Source organism: Rhea americana, unplaced genomic scaffold, assembly GCF_003343005.1.
Source record: "Rhea americana isolate MKP2758 unplaced genomic scaffold, rheAme1 scaffold_105, whole genome shotgun sequence".
NCBI lineage: Eukaryota > Metazoa > Chordata > Aves > Rheiformes > Rheidae > Rhea > Rhea americana.
Genome location: NW_028185095.1, coordinates 938183 through 958543, shown reverse-complemented (window position 1 = coordinate 958543; position 20361 = coordinate 938183). Strand labels below are relative to the sequence as shown.

The window sequence follows — 20361 nt, the reverse complement described above, 5'->3', positions numbered from 1 at the left end:
ATGATTATGTTGTATTGTTATGGAGAAGCAGCAGAGAAAGTCTTTGATTCAGGGAGGGATTACTGAAATGAGTGGACATCATATACACTCAGCTTCTGAATCAAAGTTGGCAAGTTCACGTGTCCCTGCAGTTCCTTGTACATACTGGCTTGAAACTTTACTAGCTGAAAGGTCTTTGCGCTTCGTCTTGTGTTGGCATGTCCACCGAGAGTCGGCCGCCTTCTGTGGTGTTGCTCGGCAGTTTTTCGTTAATCCTTCGGCGGTACTGGACAGCTTAATGGGTCGCAACGAAAACAACGCGTTTTTCGAAATTCTTCTGGCATGTTACCCTTGCTTTCTGTGTTTCATTTAAAGGTTAATCAATTAACTAATTTTGATCCTAGTCACTTCTCACGCTAGATCTCAGTGACATGTGGATAGATAATCTACTTTGTAAATTAGGTGCGAAATGGTTGCAGAAGCTCACAAGCCTGTTCCGTGCAGAGCCAATTTAGGCTCGGCCTGGCTTTATTAGCTTGCGTGTGCTACCTTGTGAACGCGTGGAAGCAGCCGAGGTCTGGCAGGGCTCGCACCGAGCTGGAGCTAGGAGTATTGCTAGGAGACGCGCACCTAAGTAGCAGCAAGTCCCTTGGGCTTGTGGCCACCACGCGACCTGGCACATCAGATCCATTGCGCAGCGGCCGTCTAGTTGTCCAGGTAAAGGATAGGAGAAACAGGTTGTCCAGGAAGCTGCTTCTCATCTTTAGGCTTTCTTTAATCCATCTAACTCTTAGCGGCTCCTACTTTCAAATTTGTGTGTTCAACTGCTGCCAAGGATGGAGAAATAGGGGCTGTACAGCTCTGTTAATGCATTTCCCAGAAGTTCTTTTGCCCACACTGAAATTTCATTTAAACGCGTCTTAGCTGTAGAATTCATATGTTCAGTAAACTCCAGGTTATGCACAAGTTGCAAATTTTACAGGGTTTCTAATAACCTCTTTGAGGGCGGAGTTGTTGCTTTCTTTTTTCTTTCTTTCTTTCTTTTTTTTTTAATTCTATCAACTTTTAACATAATGGTGAATTGGCTGTGAATCAGCGAAGGATTTACGAGCATGTTTAAATTGAAGCATGGAGTTGTCTCACTGTGCAAATGCTGAAGTCAGTGAGACTGTTAAACATGTACATAAATGATTTTTCTAAAAATAAGTTGCTTTTTTAATAGTTCTGTGCCATGTTTTGGGGGTTTTATTTTTTCAAACTTTGAAAATAGGTATATAATTATCTCTGAATTGTATGATGATAAAATTCAGCACCAGTACTAAAGTGTTGAGTGTTTATAGATACAGTGCAAACTTTGTAGCTTATAAAATGTCACCTAAGGTTTTTTGTTTGTTTTAATGGAGAATTAAACTAATATAGTTTTAGTATGACATCAAGGAAAAATTCATGTAAAGTTACTACTTAAAGCACTTCCTCTGTAGTAGAAACATATGAAATATATTTATAAGAAACAGTCATTTCATCAGTCTGTTTACTGAATGATGGATTAGAACTCGTACTTCCATGGAATAAAACTGTACATCACTTAAAGTCAGTAGTTCTCGGTGTGAGACTTTTCAGCTAGTTGTAGTGTGTCATTTATGTTTTCTGTCTGGAGGCAAAGGCATTTTTTGGTATTTCAAGGGAATACTGAGCTGTGTGTTTTTCCTCTCTGTATTAAACAACTTACTGTACACAGTACTTCACAAAATTTCCTGGTTTATTAATTCTCACAGCACCTGTGTGAAATCGTGTGCCTCCCTCTCCTAAGCCTGAATTTCTACCAAACTCCATTTATAATGCTAGCCTGTTAACTTTTTTCAGATTAAAAAAAATATATATGCACACATACACACACATATGCATACTTCTTATATAAGTATGTATATATAAAATAGATAATATTATATACATATTTATATAATATATATATATATACACACACACGCATACACATACATACATACATACATACATACATACTTCTTTTTACAAGCTCTGGTACTTTCCAGTTCCCTAAAATGATTAGGGAAAAATATTGCCAGAAACACAAAAAAGTAGAATATGTATCCAGCTTTGTTGTGCTGTCCGAGTTTTTATTGTACCTCTGTTCTCTGTTCTCAAAGATAGCTACACTGATTTTTAAGCTCTTTAAGACAGACATGTCCTCCTTCAGGTGTATAAAGCCCTGGCCATATTCTTAAGCAGGAAAAGTTAGTAGAAGATCCTAATTCACGTGATGCGGGCTGGAAAGAAACATCACTTACCTGAGGTCATGTAGATATTTAAAGTAAGAGCCTGAATGAGAACGCAGGCATTTTCTGACCAGATGATGAGACTTTGTGGTGCTTCGGTGTGACGTGCTTCTGTCCTCAAGCTGCTATTCTTTATTGCTGCAATTTTTAATACTTAACATTTTAAAAATAATCAGTTGAAACTGAGAATCAAAGTTATATCTGAATACAGTTCGGCATGCTGAAAATTACATGGTTATTCCTGAAAATTTGGCTCAGAAGATTCCTACGTTTAAGTCCCTAATTAATATTGTTGAGGGTGGAGAAATGTTTACCTCTATTTGTTTAGTGTCAGCACTAAAACTTTCTGTAAAACATTATCAAATGAACACAAAGTAATATTTACGTTATGTTTGAGGAAAAATAGCAGTGTTGCCATCTTTACTACGAATAACATGTCAGTTGCTTTTTATTGCTTTTTAAATTTGATTTCATTGTAGTGTAGTGAGCTTTTCAGTAAACATAGGGGTTTCATTTATATAACACTAGAATTATTGTTAATGCACAGTTTCATACGGCGAATTACGTATGTAATATTGTGTCCAGTGGGATCCTGTATCACAAAATTTGCATAGTTATAGTTCTAGTGACATCGTATCTCATACAAAGAACCTAGGGACCTGATACAATATCAGTAAAACTGTCTCATAGGTATGATTCAAGCAGTTTTATTAGCAACATATGGGGTATGAAGGAGCCACAGAGGGTAGTTTTGAGTGTAAGGGTGCTGGCCTATCTTTTTCAGCATGTAATTATATCAGTCCTCTTCTATGGCATTATTTGTTGCTGCTCTGGGATTGCTGAAAAATAACTACTAATATGGTGACACAAAGGATCAGAATAAATTATAATTGTTGACTTTACAAGAAATTCATTGGCAGAAAGGCTTACTTTCCTAAGCTCCGTTGTCATTTCTGTTTCGACTTTGTAGCTAAGCCACGTGTACAAAATAGTACCTTTTTGAAAGTCTTAGGTTTTTCTAGCAATCTCACTGTGTCTAAATAGATACTTTTTGTGATCTGAAAGAGACAAGAATTTCTTTTTGGCAACATTTTAGTTTTTAATCTTAAACCAGGAGTGTGCTTTTTGTGTAATTGAGAGGAGGATATTGAATCTTATTGCCCAAATGGAATGCATTATAATTAATCATCTTCAAATAAAGGGTTCATCGTTTAAATGCTTTTTGACACTAAATCCTGGGAAAAATATAACTAGGGGATTGTAGTACTGCTCCTTTTGGTTGTAATTTTAAAAATCATATCCAAGCTGTTGTAAAAGAAAGAAAAAAAGAAAAGTTTTCAGAGGTTTCCTATTTCTGCATTTTGCTAACTGGCTGCTGAAGAACCATAGTGTATAAACAGCTCTTAGAGAAGTATTTGGCTACTTCCCTGATAACTTTTTAAAATGCTTATGTATTTAAAAACAAGGGGCTGAGCTATATCTCTTTGCAGAACAACCTGTGTATTAGTTAGCACAATTGTGTGGACTTTATGCAGAGAAATGCTTCTTTCTTTTTTATTGCGTCGTTTAGGTTCATTACAGAAAAACTAAGGTCTGGGCCACAGAAATGGTGGAGATTAGCAGGAGATCTGTGAGGACAGAGGGTCTTCCGGGCAGATGTGATTCTCTGCAGCGCCAGGACCTCAGTGCTGCTTCACTGATGTGGCTTCGGCAGATTTTCTGGAATCAGATCCTGCTTTTAAGTGTTTCCTTTCAAGATGTCTCCTAATTTTGCCTATGTCTCAGGCTTCTGCTGCATTACTCTTCCTCTAGCTTTTGTGGAAGCACCTCCCCCCCCAGTCCACATTCATCCTTTGCTTTCGTGTAGATCCTCTGATCTACAGATACACCAGAGGTAGAGAAATTTGATATGAAAAGCGTCCTGAGAATTGTTCATCTCCTGTTTTTAGGCAGAATGAAACTTCTTTGAACCATCTCTGACTTAGTATTTAAAAACAACTAATTTGATTTTACAGACTTCCAAGGGAACGTGAATCAGTATTTAACAATGTAATTATTAATAAACAATTTCTTTCTTAGGGCTCGAACTGTCAATCAAAGATGGCACTTCAGTGGAAGATGCATTAAAAATTTGCTTGCATACCTCCCAGAGCACGGTGTTACCTGTTTGCATTTAAGGGTATGCTCAGCAAGCCGTTAATGAAAATACTGAAGCACATTGAACTGAGGATGGATTTCTGCCCACTTCAAATATTCTGCCAGCAGGGTGAACTAGTGGCACTTACTCCTACAGTGCAGTTTTTTTGTCCTGTGATGTTCATGCTTTATGTTTTATGTTTATACTCTGGCTAAAGTCAAGATACAGAATTCCTACCTTTTCCTCTTGGCTGTTGTCAGAGGAGGAAATTGGATTAATTTGATGTGATTTCCCAGCCTTGAGTGGGAAGATTTGTACAAATTGATCGTTTAAGTATTCCTTCAGGTAACCTACTATTATGGAAGTAAAGATGACTTCTCTGTAACTCCTTTGTTTCTCCTTTTTCTTCTTTTTTAGGATAGTTTTTGTGCTAGCCCTTGGTGTCCTTGGGAGCTTTCCTGTCTTCCGTGAGCTTTTGAAGATAATTGCAGGTGATTCAGGAACTATTTAAAATATTTCCTTTAGTGTACAGTGATTAAGTACCTCGGACTTTGCCAGCTTGCATAAATGTTTTTATAAATATTCTCTAATCTTCTTTCTCCACTGTGCCTTTGAAAGCTTGGAAGCTCTCTGACAAATATGGTGATGTTAGGAATCTTACAATTAAATTCTTTTGTGAAGACTGAAGTAAAACATTAAACATTATCATTTTGAAAAATAAGTAGAAACACACCATCTAACTTGCAATCAAAAAGTGAATAGATATCAACTTTCAGGCATATAAACATCATAATCTTGTGATCTTTTTATCTAATGCATCTAGTCCTGTGACTCCAAGACAACCATCTGCAGGGTGAAATGGTCATTTTCTATGTGTGTTTCATAAAATGGTCAGTGCTGTTAGACATAACTGAGCATAAATTTGTGATGTTTTAATGCAGTTATATTTTAAATATTTTGCTTTTTTATACACTTCATTCTGTTTTCTCCTCTTCCATCTCATTTTGTGTTTGGAATAGAAAGTTCATATCCACTTTGCTAAAGATGGTAAAGAAGTGATTTCTGAAATTAAATATTAAATAAAAAAAATTAAATAAACAGATCTGGACATCATATCGTAGGATCTTTAGAGAACTGTCTCAGGAGCCTCTAGAACCACTCATGTTAATTGTTGTATGTCTTGTAAACTGTGCATATTTCAAAGTACTGGAAGACTTCCAGAAAGTTTCTATATTTAAGAGGCAAAAAGGATGTCATGGTGGATTTAGCCCTGGATAAAATAGTAGAGTAAAGGTTAACTTGGTCTTGTGTCAACGAATGCTTGAAAGCTTGAAAGTGTATGTGTGTGTGTTTATATGTATCAAATATATATATATATATATATAAAAAAGTAGAAATATATAAAATTAAAGAATGCTAGTTGTTATGGTGTTGTGATAAGAAGGTTTTGTGAGACAAGGCTGTATCTTTTTATAATAGCATTGTGTGTCCGGCCTATGTTGTTATATTAAAGTGCTCTCTGCATTTGTGTGTGCGTGCGCGCGCACACGTGTATGTGTTTTTTTTTTTCCCCCTAACTCATTTCAACAGTATTTTGATGCGGAAACTTTGATTACATGGAGTTGAGACACACACAAAAATTAAAAATGTGCTTTTAAAGGGATGAGGAAGAGTACAGCTAGTGGGTGTCYCGTGTATTCATGGGCCCATAACAATTGACAGTTTTAACTTTTTCCTACTATATTTTTCAAATCATGCAAAGAATAGTGGAGAAATGTGTAATGAAAGCACTGTACAGTTAGTCATGTAGTTCAAAAATCAAATCATAGTATAACTGTAGTTGTATTAGACTAGATGATCTCCAGAGGAGCCTTCCAATCTCAACTATCCTGTGATTCAAGGAAGGACTTGGAGAGGGTTATCTGTGATGATTGTAATTTCGTAGCGAACGGGCTAGTGCAGTCCCTGCATACAGAAAAGAAACCATGAAGTAGACAAATATATAAGATTTTGAGTTCAACTTACGCAGAACTATAAGACCAGATTGTCTTGAATTCTTTTTGGCTGATATGTTTTCCAGAGATGCTTAGTAATGCTGACAGTGGCACTTACTACTGAGTGGGTGTTTAACGACAGGTCAGGCTGGCAGGCGCTTGGTGGACAGGAGGTGAAGCTTGCCAGCCTCTTCACCTGTTAGGTTCGTTTGCTTAACAGCAGATCAGATCCTACCTACTCTGGATGAACATGGGCCTAGGTGATGCTGGGGTCTCTCTTGTCTGTCTTGGCATTAGAGCAAACATAGTGTTTTTTGTAGACATTTCTGGAGTAAGAAAAATACGTGGGATAAGTATTTTGGTGGGGTAGTACTGGATGTAGTATTTGGATGAAACTTTATAGCCTAAAACAGTTAGGAAATTAGACCAGATAATATATACATATTAAATATTTTATATATGTGTGTGCGTACATATATATATAGCCTTAAATCCTGTTCAGATTTAAAAGAATCTTATTAGAAATTGGCAAACTTCACTTTATCACCTGTCTGCTGGATTGCGGTGGATGGAACGCCCGGAGGAGATGTGTTGCTTGCCATCAAGATCCACAGACAAAAGTCCACAACTGCTTTATGCGTGTTCATAAAGTACATGCATGCATGTACATGCAGAGCAGCACAGCCTGGTATTTTACTGGTCCCAGTTTAGGATGCAGGTTTTGATGCTTTAGTAAAATATTTCATTTATTAGATGAGAAGGTGAAAGTGTGTAGTTCTTTGATCTGCAGACAGAAAAGCAATACACAAGAGCTAAGTGACTCATAGCCAGTAATGCTATATAGAGAGTCAGGATGCTGAAATCCCTGATCTTGCAGTATGTTGTCTCTTCTTGTAGGCTTCCATGTCCAATTTGAGAGTAGATTCATTAGTTCAGCCTCATGCTACGCTGTGGGCTAATACTCTTAACTGTTTGTTAAGGTGTTGCCTTTCAGAGGATAATTGATGGATCAAGTTAAACTGCTTTCCTTTTCTCTCTGCGTAACATTTGAGCTGGCAGTGAAGACTACAGTAAAGAGTTCAGGGTGTGCAATCTGGAGACCACCTTTCCTCATCTGTCTTGGTTATGCATGGACTYGGCCCTAGCTGGCCCTGTAAAGAAAGGGAAACTTGATTGGCTTCTGTGCCCACTTCAATGTGTGTGCAGTTCTTGATTTTTGGTACATGTCTGCTAATGATTTTTTTTCCTGTGCTTGCCCATGAAATGGTGATACAGGTCACAGTGCACTTTGAAGGTATGATATGTCTAACAGGGTAACAGGTTTGGGGAATCAGAAAAGGATTTTTATCTCAGGACGGTGTTAGCAACATGATTGCTTACCTCTGTCTTTCTCCCTTTTAATCAAAACCCGAGATCAAGTGTTGCAACTGAAAAGCAACAGAAGTGAGAAATAATAAAATTTGAATGAAGTGTGTCCATTAACGATGGTACTGTACTTATAATTCAGGTAGACCATCTTCATATGTCTGTACATCAGCGACAAACCTCAGTGGACACTGCAGCAACGTAGGAAGAGAGGACTATGATGTCTGGCCATTCAGACATATATTTCCTATTTACAGTGCTACTGCCATGGAAAAAGTGTCGAAGAATTTGGAAATACTCTGAATTCAACAGGTCAGGCTAATGGCAGTCGAAATGAATACTGATGTAATTGAGACTGCAGTGGAAATACTTTATAATTTTGATGACAAGATCAGTTTTCCTCCACGAGAGAATTAATACAGTTAATTGGATCTTCCAGTTTAAGAGACTGAATGAATTTGTATGTTATTTTTCTGCTCTCCATGAAACCATGGTTGTTTTTTGTGAACTTGTGAATTTTGCGTGTAGTGTATGTTTCAGTCAGTATTTTAAGGGATGCTGCCTTTCCCCCTCCAAAATCTCTAACTTTGAAACAAGCCCTTCATCTCTTAGGGAGAGCTTAGTGCTTCATCTTTGCAGTTTCTATGCATGTAAAACTGCTTTAAGCCTGGTCTGTTTAAAAAAAAGAATGAAAAAAAAAAAAARGAAGAAGAAGCTGGTGTGTCAGCGTTGTTCCTCCTTCTTTTCCCTTTCTTTTCCAATAGCTTTTGAACTCATCAGCCAACTTGAACTAAATTTGACAGAGGAGTAACAAGCTTAAAGGTTTTAAGTTCCTGTGTGTTAATTTAAAATATGTGGTCAATTAATAAAAACAGACTATTATAGGCTGTGGTGAGGGAATGACTCCAGTGTAAGCTTTTATGGTTCAGCAAAAAATTCAAGTATTTCTAGATTGTTTTGCTTATATTGACATTTTTTTCTGGTGTCCTGATTTGTTGATTTGACTTTTCAARGCATCAGAACTGTGCTGGCTGTATAATCTTACAGTGTAATAGCATTATATGGAGGTCTCCAAACATGGAGATTGCTCTATTGCAGTCTGTTTATTCTAATGCAGTTTTTATTAGTTTATGGTACTTCTTCCTCCTTCATCTTACTGTCTCCTTATACTAATGTAATTATTTTTGTTCTTAGCACTTAGGCTTTTCAGGCAATTTTTAATTCTAGAAGTGTCATGCTAAGYTATTTTTCAACTGCTTTTTATAGTCAAATCTTTTTTTTCTGTTTTACCTATTCTTTTAAAAAGATCAGAAATATTATAAAATTCTATGAGTTGGGTAGTTACTCTTTAGGAAGTAAATAAATTGTATAAGAGGTTTTTGGTATTTGAAAATGTTACAAAGTGCAATCGGTTAAGTAATGGTATGTCGTTCTGAATCTGACGTAGGCAATCAATGCATAGTTTGATCGTTTTCAGTGGCAGTCAGTTACCATGTGAGATAACAAAGCCAAGTAAAAAAAAGTTGTTGACAAAATAGAATTTTCAAAAGCTTAATTCTGGAGTTTTCTTTAGGTATTACTAAAGAGTGAAATGCTGGAGGAAGCTTTTCATGTGCTATGACAGCTGCAATTTGTAGGTGATGTTTCATCTATTGCCCACAATGGACAGATATTTAAGGTAGCTTGGGCATATCAGTGTATCTCTTCCAGGCAGACTACATACATGAGATTGAACAAAGTGATGGAAGTCACAAATTGTAATTTATTACAGGAAAACCAGGCTTCAGTTATTCACATAAACCCATTATCAGCAAGCTGAAAAATGTCAAGGGCTATGTATGTGTTTAGTTACAAATTCATTTATGATTAATATTAATTATTTGACTGTGCTTTAAATTCTGCCATGTTGCAAACTTAATTAAATTTAGCTACAGAAGTAAACACAGAACTCCAGACCCTTCCCTGCTCCCACAAATTGCTTAGGAACATTAAGACGCTTTCTCAATTGATAGTTTTACCACGCATTTTTTTGTCATTATATTCTGTACTTCTTTCTCTTTGCTTCGCTTTTTAATCTGTTTATTACCTATAATGCTTGTGTCTTGTCTAGGTACGTTGGTAAACTCTTCGGGGCAGTAATGAAAAAAACAGCTCCTGGCCTTGTTAAAGCCACTTTGGCAGCACAAATTAGCTTTCAACCCAAACTTAAATGTCCTGCTGGTATTTCCATGGGCAGAGGCATTGCCGAATGGCTCGCAGATGATGTAAGCAGCTCGGCTGCACAAGTTTTCCATGCRTTCCTCGATGTTTGGGGTGTGCCAAAGGATGAGTTCTAGCTACGCAAACGGATGATCAGATGTTCAGGAGCTTTAGTGGCTCTGAGGCTGCTTTAGCCTTGCAGTAGCCTTGTGAGCTGGACAGACAGAAGCACAAACCCAAAGTAATATCTTCTCCAGTGTGTGACAGAGAGGCCAGGTAGCACAGCACCCCGTTTAGGGTTAGGAGGAAACAGCCTAGCTTAGAAGGAAAGCTGTCCRTTCAAACCTTGTTACAATCCCCAAATTAATGAAAATTACCAAGTCTGCTTGATGAGATGATGGATGGGAATGATACGCTAGTTCACACAAGTGTTATACATAATGTATATTCTTTTTACCATAAACTGTATGGATTTTGTATCTTGCTAAGACAGTAATATGATTAATATTATATAAAATACAGGAGAGGATTTTRAGAGGCTTTTAATTCTTTGCTAAACTGCTGCTTTCAGAAATGATTCTGAACTTTAGATACCCAAGTCTCATTGCAAATCCATCAGATTTAGGTGCTTCCTTTTGAAAATGTGGCTCAAGTTATTTATGTTTTCTCTAGAATACTTCATTTTTAATTTTGTACGAGATGAACAATATAGGAAGGTTGACATGCATTGAAATACTACTAGTATTTGGAGAGCAATTGCTAGTCCGGTGGCAGAYGTCCGTCTATTTAAGAGAGTGAAGATAAGGCTGGCTGTGGAGTGCGAAGGCTACGGGCACTACTCTCACGGTGACAAACTTCCATTTTTCTCGTTTACCTGTAGCGAGTGTATACTGGGTAGGTAAGCACAACCTGACCATCTGTAATCTGCTCCAAACTTCATTGTGCAGTTAAGACTTAGTGRTTTCCATACATGATCTTTGATATGCAAGTGCCACATTATTGKTAAGTGTAAAAGAAAATCTGCGATTGATCTCTGCTGCTGGTTCCTTCGTTGCTGCATTGCAATGCTGGTAAAAGTACAGAGTAGCATGCAGTTAACAGAATTCTAAGGTAGGCCTGCTTATTAGCTAAATGAAAGTATTCTGAAAATGTATTTTGTTAAATATTGTTATTGAAATAACTAAATAATACTCACTAAAGGCTTCCTAACCATTCATTAGTACAGAAAATCTGGCTCAGTTCCAAATATGAAATTACCCATTTGTTACATCTATATCTATGATCTTATGTATGTAAATTGCAATAAAGAGAGACTTCTTTATACTTCAAAAGAAGAAACCCTTCATAGTGTTTTTCTTTGAATGCTGATGTTTGCCTTTATCAAGGTATTTCCARTGCCACTGTGACTACCATGTTGAGTAGATTGTTACTACATCATGTCAGTGCAAGTCCCATATTTAAAATATAATTCAGTATATATTTAAACACTTAAATGTGTGTGTGTATRTATATATTTATTTTGTTTCATGCTAGACATGAAGACTAACCTAAAGATGTTTTTAAAGGTGTTATGATATGTTAAGAATATTGCTCAAGGTTAGGTGAATACTGAAACTAGATAAGAGTTTTGATGGTTTGGAATGCTTCACATTTTTTTTCGGTATTTCTAAGTAAAAATGTTTAAGTCAAATCACAATTGTGTTCCTAAACCAAAACGATACAAATGTTCAACTTTATCCGTACATGAAACAAATGTAATAGGTACCTGTAAAAATACAGTTCTTGGATGTTGTTGACTCCTTAAACAAGAAATGGGGTTTGTGCTCTTGGCTCTGGAAGTCTAGAAGAACGAGCGCCGTCGAGGACTTTCCTCTCTTGGACTTCTCCCAGCCGCCTCTCTTTTAAGCAGTTCACATACACAGGAGCAAGCCTTTCCTACTGCACTTTCTGACCATGCAACTTGTCCCTTGTGCCCTCTGGAAGAGTGGTGGGATGAAACTGGAGTGTTGATCACCGCCTGGGCTAGGCTGTGTGTCTGTATACCGTCTGATGCATTTTATTGTTTGAAAGCAATTTCTTTGAATCCATATACTTTTCTTGCGTGGTCATTTGTCCTTTTCACAAAGGACATGCAACTGTCTTAAATTGAATGCATTTCATTGTTAACAAAGGTGCTTTTTAAAAAGAAAAACCTATTGGAAGCCTAACCAGTGAAGTAAGAATTAAAAAAAAAAAAAAAATTATTGGAGAATTGCAGATGATAAAGCAAAATTCACAACTAGGAAAAAATCTCAAATTTTCCATTGTTCTTTTAGAGTTTTTTAGATGCGTATTTATTAGTGAATTATGAAAATGTAGTTCTTGAAAATTTGTGGAGTACATGTTAGTACTAACATGTACTACATGTAGTAACAAGCAGAAGAATATCCTGTGTTTAAGTGGTAGCAGTAATGAGTACAAACAGTTTTGAATCATGTGGTTGCAGCCATAAAGTACTTGAGAGACCGAAACCAGAACCCTTCTAGCGCTTCCATCTGCATACCTGTAATTCACATCATCTTGAAACAGGACTTTACCACACACTTGCATAGTGCATATTGAAAGTGCATGTATCAAATGTCAGGCTGCACTTTGGTTTGGAAGTGGCTGAGGTGTGGGGGAAGATTTCTTTAATTTTTTCAGAGCAGTGTAGCGTGGACTTTCCCCATGCAGAAGAAAAGGCAATTGCAGAACAAGTGTTGGTGCTTTACATGTACTCGTATATATTTATACATAGGCTATATGTTTTTTCTTTCTTTTCTTTTTTCTTTTTTTTTTTTGACAACTTGCATTTGAATATTATCTACTGGAAGTTTCACAGTTCTGGTAAATAGTTAATAATTATTTTCAGGTGATTTCCAGTATGCAGTCTCATTAACTCACTGTTCCAGCATATTTTTTTCACAATATCATCTCACATTTTTTGATGAGACAAAATAGAGGTAAGTACTCAAATGTTTACTAGGAAACAAAAGCTGCACAGGCATTGACCACAGCCTGCAAGTGTGCTACCAGTTCATCACAGGCAACGAGCTTGTCGGGAGCGTGGTGTAGCCAGAATAGCTTTTGCTGAAGTAAATGTTAAAATACAAACACTCTGTTTGATTTTAGTGTTTTGTAAATGTATTTGTATGTAAATAGGGCCATTCAAAGCATGTCTTAAAGGTGTGCACAGGGGGCATGTTAAAAACAGTTAAATCTGACTTAGGTTGGATTTGGAAATGTTCCAAATATGGACATAATGTGGACAAATATTCACTTGAGGGATATTTAACTTATGCAAAATGATTGTTTTACTGAATTAGGCATTCTGAAATGTATAGAGGTGCAGATCTGCAGGAAGCAATATTCTCATAAAGATATTGTTTTGTTAATGCAGCAGCAGCTGAAAGTGAAATCCTACAACTTAAAACAGTGTTTTTCTCTTCAGAAGATGAATACTCAGATTTTATAGAGGCCCGAGGGTTCACTAGGTAGTTTTCCAGGCACTGTCTACTTACCAGAGTCACTGAACAACCCATCAATAACATTTATTTAATTGATCAGAGAGAGTGAAGAAGTGAAGTGAAGTCGTTCTTAAGGGGGGAATGTGCAGCTTCAGCCGAGCTTGTGGCCTCTGCTAACCTACGGAGGGCATAAACGTCCCAAAGTAAAATCAGCATTTGCACTGTGATAGCTGTGAAACGTTGAAAAAGCTTACCAGGCCATTGAGCTCATCCTGGTTTAGAAAAGAAATGAGAAACCCTCCTTGCAGCTAGGAGGGAAGCCTGAAGAGGAAATAGTGACTTAAAATAGGCTTTCATCTTCCGTACTGGAAGGTGCTAAAGTGCTTTTGTTGTTGTTTTTTAAACATTTTGTGCAAATAAACTCTTGGGGGTCAAGTTACAAATTCATGGACAATTTGGTTATAATCTTAAAATGTGTATGTGACTGTATAATTCTAAAATTTGATGAAAGCTATTTTTTTCTGCAGTCATCAGAAACCATTTGATGAAAGCTAATTTTGTTCTGTGGTCAGCAAGAAGTTACTGGTGTTTATTTTGTCAGGTTATTTACTAGCAACTAAAAAAACCCATATATTTCTGATATTTTTTGTGAAACTGTCGTGAAAATGAAATTATCATTGTAAAGCTTACAATTTTGACAGTAAGAATGACCCTTCAATCTCTGAAGCCTGATAGATCTTCCACAGAAGTTGAAACCATAAACATTTCGTGACACAGGATGAATTACAGGGATCCAAACATGAATTTTAAAAAGAAAAGGAAAGTCTCTGTGTAAGTGAATGAAAGCCTGCCTCTTTGAGTTCATTGAGTTTGAATTGGAGAATGGAAGATCCTGTAATATTTTGGTAACTTCTAATGGATTGGAAGAAAACAGATGACTTGGACATTGTCCTGCAAATAACCCATTTATGGCCTAATTTTGAAAAATAAGACTTTCTGTTCAGCTTAAATTATCCTAAACTAACCGTTGAACAACTGATTTAAGTGTACGAGGTGTTTCTTTTTGCATAGTCATTTTGGAGAGAGAAGGGGGTAGAAGACAGTTGGCCCAAACCTCAATCTTAAATTTTTTTGACTAGAAAAAGATGTGGAGGGAGAGAGAGATTTTCGTGTTCATTCTTTGAAAATTACAACAAAGGCAGGAAAATAACATCGTTTTACTTTGCTCGTCTCAAGGTTGTAATATCAGTTCAAAATGGCTACTTACACTTGCCCACAGAAAAGGATGAAAGAGCTTTGCAGATAAGTTAAAGACCCCATAATCCCCCTTAACTTTAAGCTGAATTAGCTGTTTCTTTGAGTTTCTTGTTTTTTTAGTCATGTTTTCACAGGTATCAAAGTTACTGCTGTTACTGCTTCTTGGTAAGGATATCTGCTTTTTTTATATTCCCGTTTAAGCAAATCAAAGGATAGGTCTTTATAGAGGAAACAGAAGGCGTATTTTCGAGATACGGTAGCATACCTGTACCACTTCAGTCTAGGTGTTACGGGTAGCAGTAGCTGTGAAGAAGCAGTGACACAGGATTTCCGTATGGCAGCAACTTAATTACATACTGTGCATTCTTGGGAAATGCTTATCTTGGTCAGTAAAGCTTCATTCTGACTTTGTTCTTTCATCTCGGCTAGCTAGATTAAACTGGCTTAGATCCTGGTACTTGCTACTGTTCACAGCTTTCTCATGGTGTGTAAGAGTACTCTAAATGTGAGCTGCCAGCAGGTTTTAATGATACATGTTACTTACTAATTTGTGTTCAACTCTGCTTCACTTCAAACCGTGACATCCGTTCTAGACTCSTTATAAGGACCTATGTTATTAGATATTTGATACCTTTGAACAAAACTTAAGCCCTGGAAGTTTTAGGAATAGGAATGATCTGAAGTGTTGGCTTTTTGAAGCGATTATAAACATTTATGCCACTGGTACTAGTGTACCAGTGATGATCAGTCTGTGGATTAAGAGAATAATTTTCCTAGTAATGAATAAATAAATTTCATATTACCAGCATGGAAAAAAATTGAAACACTTCATTAGGCATGCAAGATGCAGCAGATGAAGGCCTTAAGCGTCACTGTGGCATACACTAAGAAACTGTGTTTTGGTGTAGGCTTGGGAGCTGGCCACTCCTCTGCCTAATGTTRCTGTCCTTCACAAAGAGTTGCTGGGAGGAGACCTGTGCATTTATCTTTCTCATGAGCACAGTYAAGTCTTGAAAAAGCTTTGAATGAGTAGAGCCCCCCAAACCACCTATGCAAGTAGTGCTATTGGAACCTGTAGGGCTACATATGTAAAGAGCATTTTGGGAGCGAGAAGCAGTTTCTGGTATTGTTTTACTTGCATTAATAATTGCATCTTTTAGCATAGCTTTTTATTTAGTATAATCTCATTAAAGCTTTGCCTACCTCTAGCTTGAAAGACTGGTTTTAAAGCTATGTACAATGTCWGATTTTCTTTTGAAATCGATGTGCAGAATGTCACTACTGTTTTAAACTTTTTTTTTTTWWMMTTTTTTTTTTCAACTTTGGAAATTMATGACTGTAAACTCTAGCTAAACATCATACTTGCATTGCTGTTTTATTAAGTAGTCTTGCATATCTGTGAATCTAARTAAAATACTTAGTGAGGAAATAGTTAATAACAAAACATTCTAAATGGTGTTTGAAGAGGTTGTTAGTTTTGCTTAGGAAGTTACCATTTTCTAGAATTTGTGCTGCCTCATTATTTGTAATAGTGAAACTGCTTCTTACCAATCTTACCAATCACATTAAGAAATGAAAGTAATGTTCACAATTTTATGATGAAAATACTGAGTTAGACTTAGTGGGACAATTCTACTTTCAGGTAAATAGTGTAAACCTGGAATATTGCATAAAGTAACATTAAACTCAGTCTTGATTATTTTATTGTGATTGCAAACAAAAATGGTTAATTTTAGTGAAAAGATACAGCTTAAGCATTTTGTGAACCAGAGTCAGGACTGATATTCTTCAAAGTTTATGGCTAAAACACCTCAAAATGTAATGTCAACTAGTCAAAAGCTAGRATGAAAGGATTTGGAGAACTGCATACGATGCTACTATAGGAGCTCCATTGCTTATGTTGCTAGATGATGGCCTTTCCTGCCACAGTGCAGTAGCAGTGTAATAAGGACCATTTTACTTCTTTTGCTTTACTGGTGGGGGATAAAGGTATTTTGATTTCTGRTGGCCACTAAATTTCTTTATCTCTACCATTGTTGGTTAATTAACATTGATTTAAATGTATTCCARTTTGAGTAATTACATTTTACCCACCTTCAAATTCACTCTACAGTCTCAATATAATAGCATAATGGTATTCTTTATTTCATAGCAGYCTGCAACTGACTGTAGCCAGGAGCTTTTGACTTTATGGCACATTTTTGCAGGTTTTATTTCTTTTGGATTTTGATGTTTGGGAATGAAAGGGCCATAAGTTACTGTTTGTTCAGATTCTCAGCACAAGTTAAATCTTCTTTAGACTGTGCCATTAATATAAAGTTGACTTAAAATTGACTTGTGGCATCTAGGGATTTTTCAGTTATAGAAGAATAAAGCAATGTTGCAAGGCAACAGTGAAAACCAGGTGGCACAAGAAGGTGTGACTGAGGAATATCATACTCTAGCAAGTGGTTCAGTACTTAGGGCACACACTCTGATGCAATTTAGAGAAGCTCTCTTAAATGTAAGGGAGATGTGTAATACTGTCTCCCTTTTTCAAGAGGGTTTGACTGTTGGCAGAAATCATCCAGATCAGTACTTTGCTTCGTATGTTTTGTCATACACCAGAGAAAAACTCTTCATCATCAAAGAGGGAGCAGGATGCAACTGTACTTTCAATGATATTGCACACTTTAGTAAGAGAATTATTTTTGGAGATAATATCAGGTAGCTCTGTGTCCTCCGGCATCACCCTCACCCGACCAAAACTACTTCTTTAATAGCATCAGTGCAACAAGATAYATTTGATAAATTGTAGATTAATTTTGTTTTCAAATGAGTCATTAAGATAGTAGTTCAGATAATACTGCAAAATCAAATAGTTTTCGTTAGATATTATGATTTGCACATTTTTTCTTTTTAGAAAACGTTAATATTTTTATCAAAAACTGTCTTTATGTTAAGTGTCAGTATTACCATTTAATTTGTCTGTTAGTGAACAGCATGAAAACACTTCTTGCAAGTCGCATGTAGTTTCCTAGCTGCTGCTGCTTTCTTAGCCACATCTTTCAGAAGTTACAGTGTGGTTCTTTTTGATTATAAAGCAGGTTGGTAGTGCTAAAAATGCTTTGGAGTATATCAACAAGTTGTTATACTGAAAGCTTTCAAGAGGCAATACATTAGGCAAAAAGCAGTAGTGATACCTGTAGAGAACACCATACGTGCCCTTAAGCAAAAGAGAGTAATTAGTTGCTTGTATTCCCATGCAAACTGTCCCAAGTGTTGATGTTTATGAATTGCAAAGATTGCTGCAATACCAACTCAAGCTCCAAGCTGTTGGAGTTGTTTATGCCTATTCAATTTTTAATGTACCTGTATGATGTTTTGATGGAAGGCATTTAGTCCGTGGGGATTTGCATGCTTTAATCCTACCTCCAGTGATTTAAACACAAAAGTAAGGCTAATTCTTCAAAGTATCTTAAGTGCTAACTTCCACTTCAATATTAATAACAAACAGTAAGAACATTGCTGAAAATATTTTCCTATTTTGTTGGCTGAATGTGATTTGGTTGCCTGTATCATGCTTGTGGGATGAGGGTCATWAATAAGTATTGAAATACCTGCTGTTAAGACAGCCTGCAGAGCTAGAAGGTACCCGCAGCTTGTGGGTAACTGGTTTGTTACCCTGTAACAATTTGTAACAAATCATASCTGACTTGGTAATTATTTCATACACATTCAGATCATCTTTTGAATTTCAGTCAAAAGAAATATGTGTGGCTAGAACTGACTCTGTTCAGCATTAGCTTGAGCAGTGGCAGTCTATTAAGGTATGCAGCACTGCTGTCTTGTTTCATGAAGCAGCGAAAGAATTGGGTGAGCTGCGCGGATTTGCGCACGAAGTATGCATCTTTGATTAATTCAGGCTATGCACATTTTGGAACACTGATACTGCRTTGCTGGCATTTCAACCATTCTGTTATTGCAGAAGCGTTCATATTTCATTGCTCGTGCTTGTAAGTACCGTTCAGAGTGGGTCTTGGGCGAGCCTGGCCGTTCAGAGGGCCCTTGGAGAAGGGTGGTGTGGTGAACGGGAGGGTGTCCTTTTGTGCTAGTTGAATTTTGGGGATGGGGGTAAAATTCTGTTCTCTAACTGGATCATGTAAGCACAAAGTAAATCTTATTACAGAAGCTTCTTGGGTTATCAATTTTGATTTGTGCCTAGCAAAAATATTTGAAGTTGAGGGTGGGAGGAAACTGTAACAATTACAATGTTTTCTTTTGCCGAATTAAAGAAAGAGGATATTGGGGAAAAATGAGATCATATATTACCTGAACCATGTAATTTAAGTCTGAGCTATCTCCACTGAATTATAAGAGTGGGAGGAGTTTGTTAGTCACTGTGGAAGGCAAAATGTCAAAATGACTAATTTTACTGTTACGGGAAAGAGGAGATACGGCTAATTCCTGAGTAGCAGAACAGTGCTTTCGAGATCTCTGTAAGACTATCCCCAATAAAAATGCAGCAAATACTGTTTCAGTGTAGTTACATTAGTTGCCCTGGTAATTTCTAGAAGATTACATGACAATTTCTTCCATGGGACAACATTGACCAAGTATTATGAGTAGTAAACATTTCACAATTGCGAAAAGACACATTCAAGATACGATATAGCTTAGATGCCATGTGTTATACCTGCTGCCCTATGGTTTTAGTCAAGATAAAAATACTAAAACGTGTGTTTCACTGCTTCCCTGTTTTGAGAAGCTCACTGGAGAAACATCTTTATGAAGCAAACAAAGTATTTGTTAGTCTCCTCCATTTATCAATCACTAATATATTTTTTCTTCTGAATGCTTTTGCTCACCATTCTAGTCCTCTTTTTCTCCCCTTCATTGAAACTGTGGGGTAACGGATGTTGCTAAATGCTTGTCTGACATAAAACTTAACATGGATGGTTGAAGGTCCTGTAGCTCTGCGCTTGAGTTGGGCTGGCGGAAGCAGGGCCAGCAAAACTGTGGCCCCCGTCATCAAACACTTGAGCACTTTTGATTATAATCATGGAAGCAATCCCGTTTCAGTCATGTGCCGTTCTGAAAAACGGCCTTTTCTCATAATGCTTTAAGTCAGCTTGCACTTAGCTTATGCTTTGCTGTGTATCAGATAATTTCTTAGATACGAGTTACTGTATCGTGCGTTGGTAGCATCCATCGCAGTTCTTCATTAACCTTTCTCCCCTAGTGGCTTTGAAAAGCTTTTGATGTTTTTGAATTGTGTTGCATTAGTTTTTAAAGAGTTAGTTTCACCTTMAATGTTTCTCAAATGATGATGTGAGCTGAGCTTTCCTGTTGGACATTTCCTTTGCTAGTTACCTGTTTCTTTACAGCATAAGAGTAAGGTAATTTTGCCTAAGCAACTATATAGTATTTATTAATTTTGRGGGGGCTGAATTCCCTGATTTCAAATAAAACTAATTATTTTTTGAACATTTACAAAAGCACAGCCAGGGATATAGGCTGATTTAGTTCTGCCAAATGCAGTCCTGCTGCAACACGAATCATTTTTTTTAAATAAATATTCGTAAAAACCCTGTTGATTTATTGTTTAATATAGGTGCTACTGGAAACCCCAAAACTTGTTTGTTTTGCARTTATTCTAAAACTGAAATGTT

General features: G+C 36.8%; 1 protein-coding gene across 11 annotated transcripts in view; it reads left to right on the top strand.

The window, feature by feature from the left end:
* QTMAN (queuosine-tRNA mannosyltransferase) overlaps nt 1-20361 on the top strand; it is a 187980-nt gene that overhangs the window by 19057 nt on the left and 148562 nt on the right. For 8 of the 11 annotated variants that reach the window (XR_014896281.1, XM_085308504.1, XM_085308475.1 and 5 more), the window contains exon 1: nt 4816-4901. The exons of the other annotated variants lie outside the window; for them this stretch is intronic. The gene's annotated coding sequence lies outside the window, so the exon portion shown is untranslated. Of the gene's footprint in view, nt 1-4815; nt 4902-20361 lie in introns of those variants that run through there. 11 annotated transcript variants of the gene reach the window in all.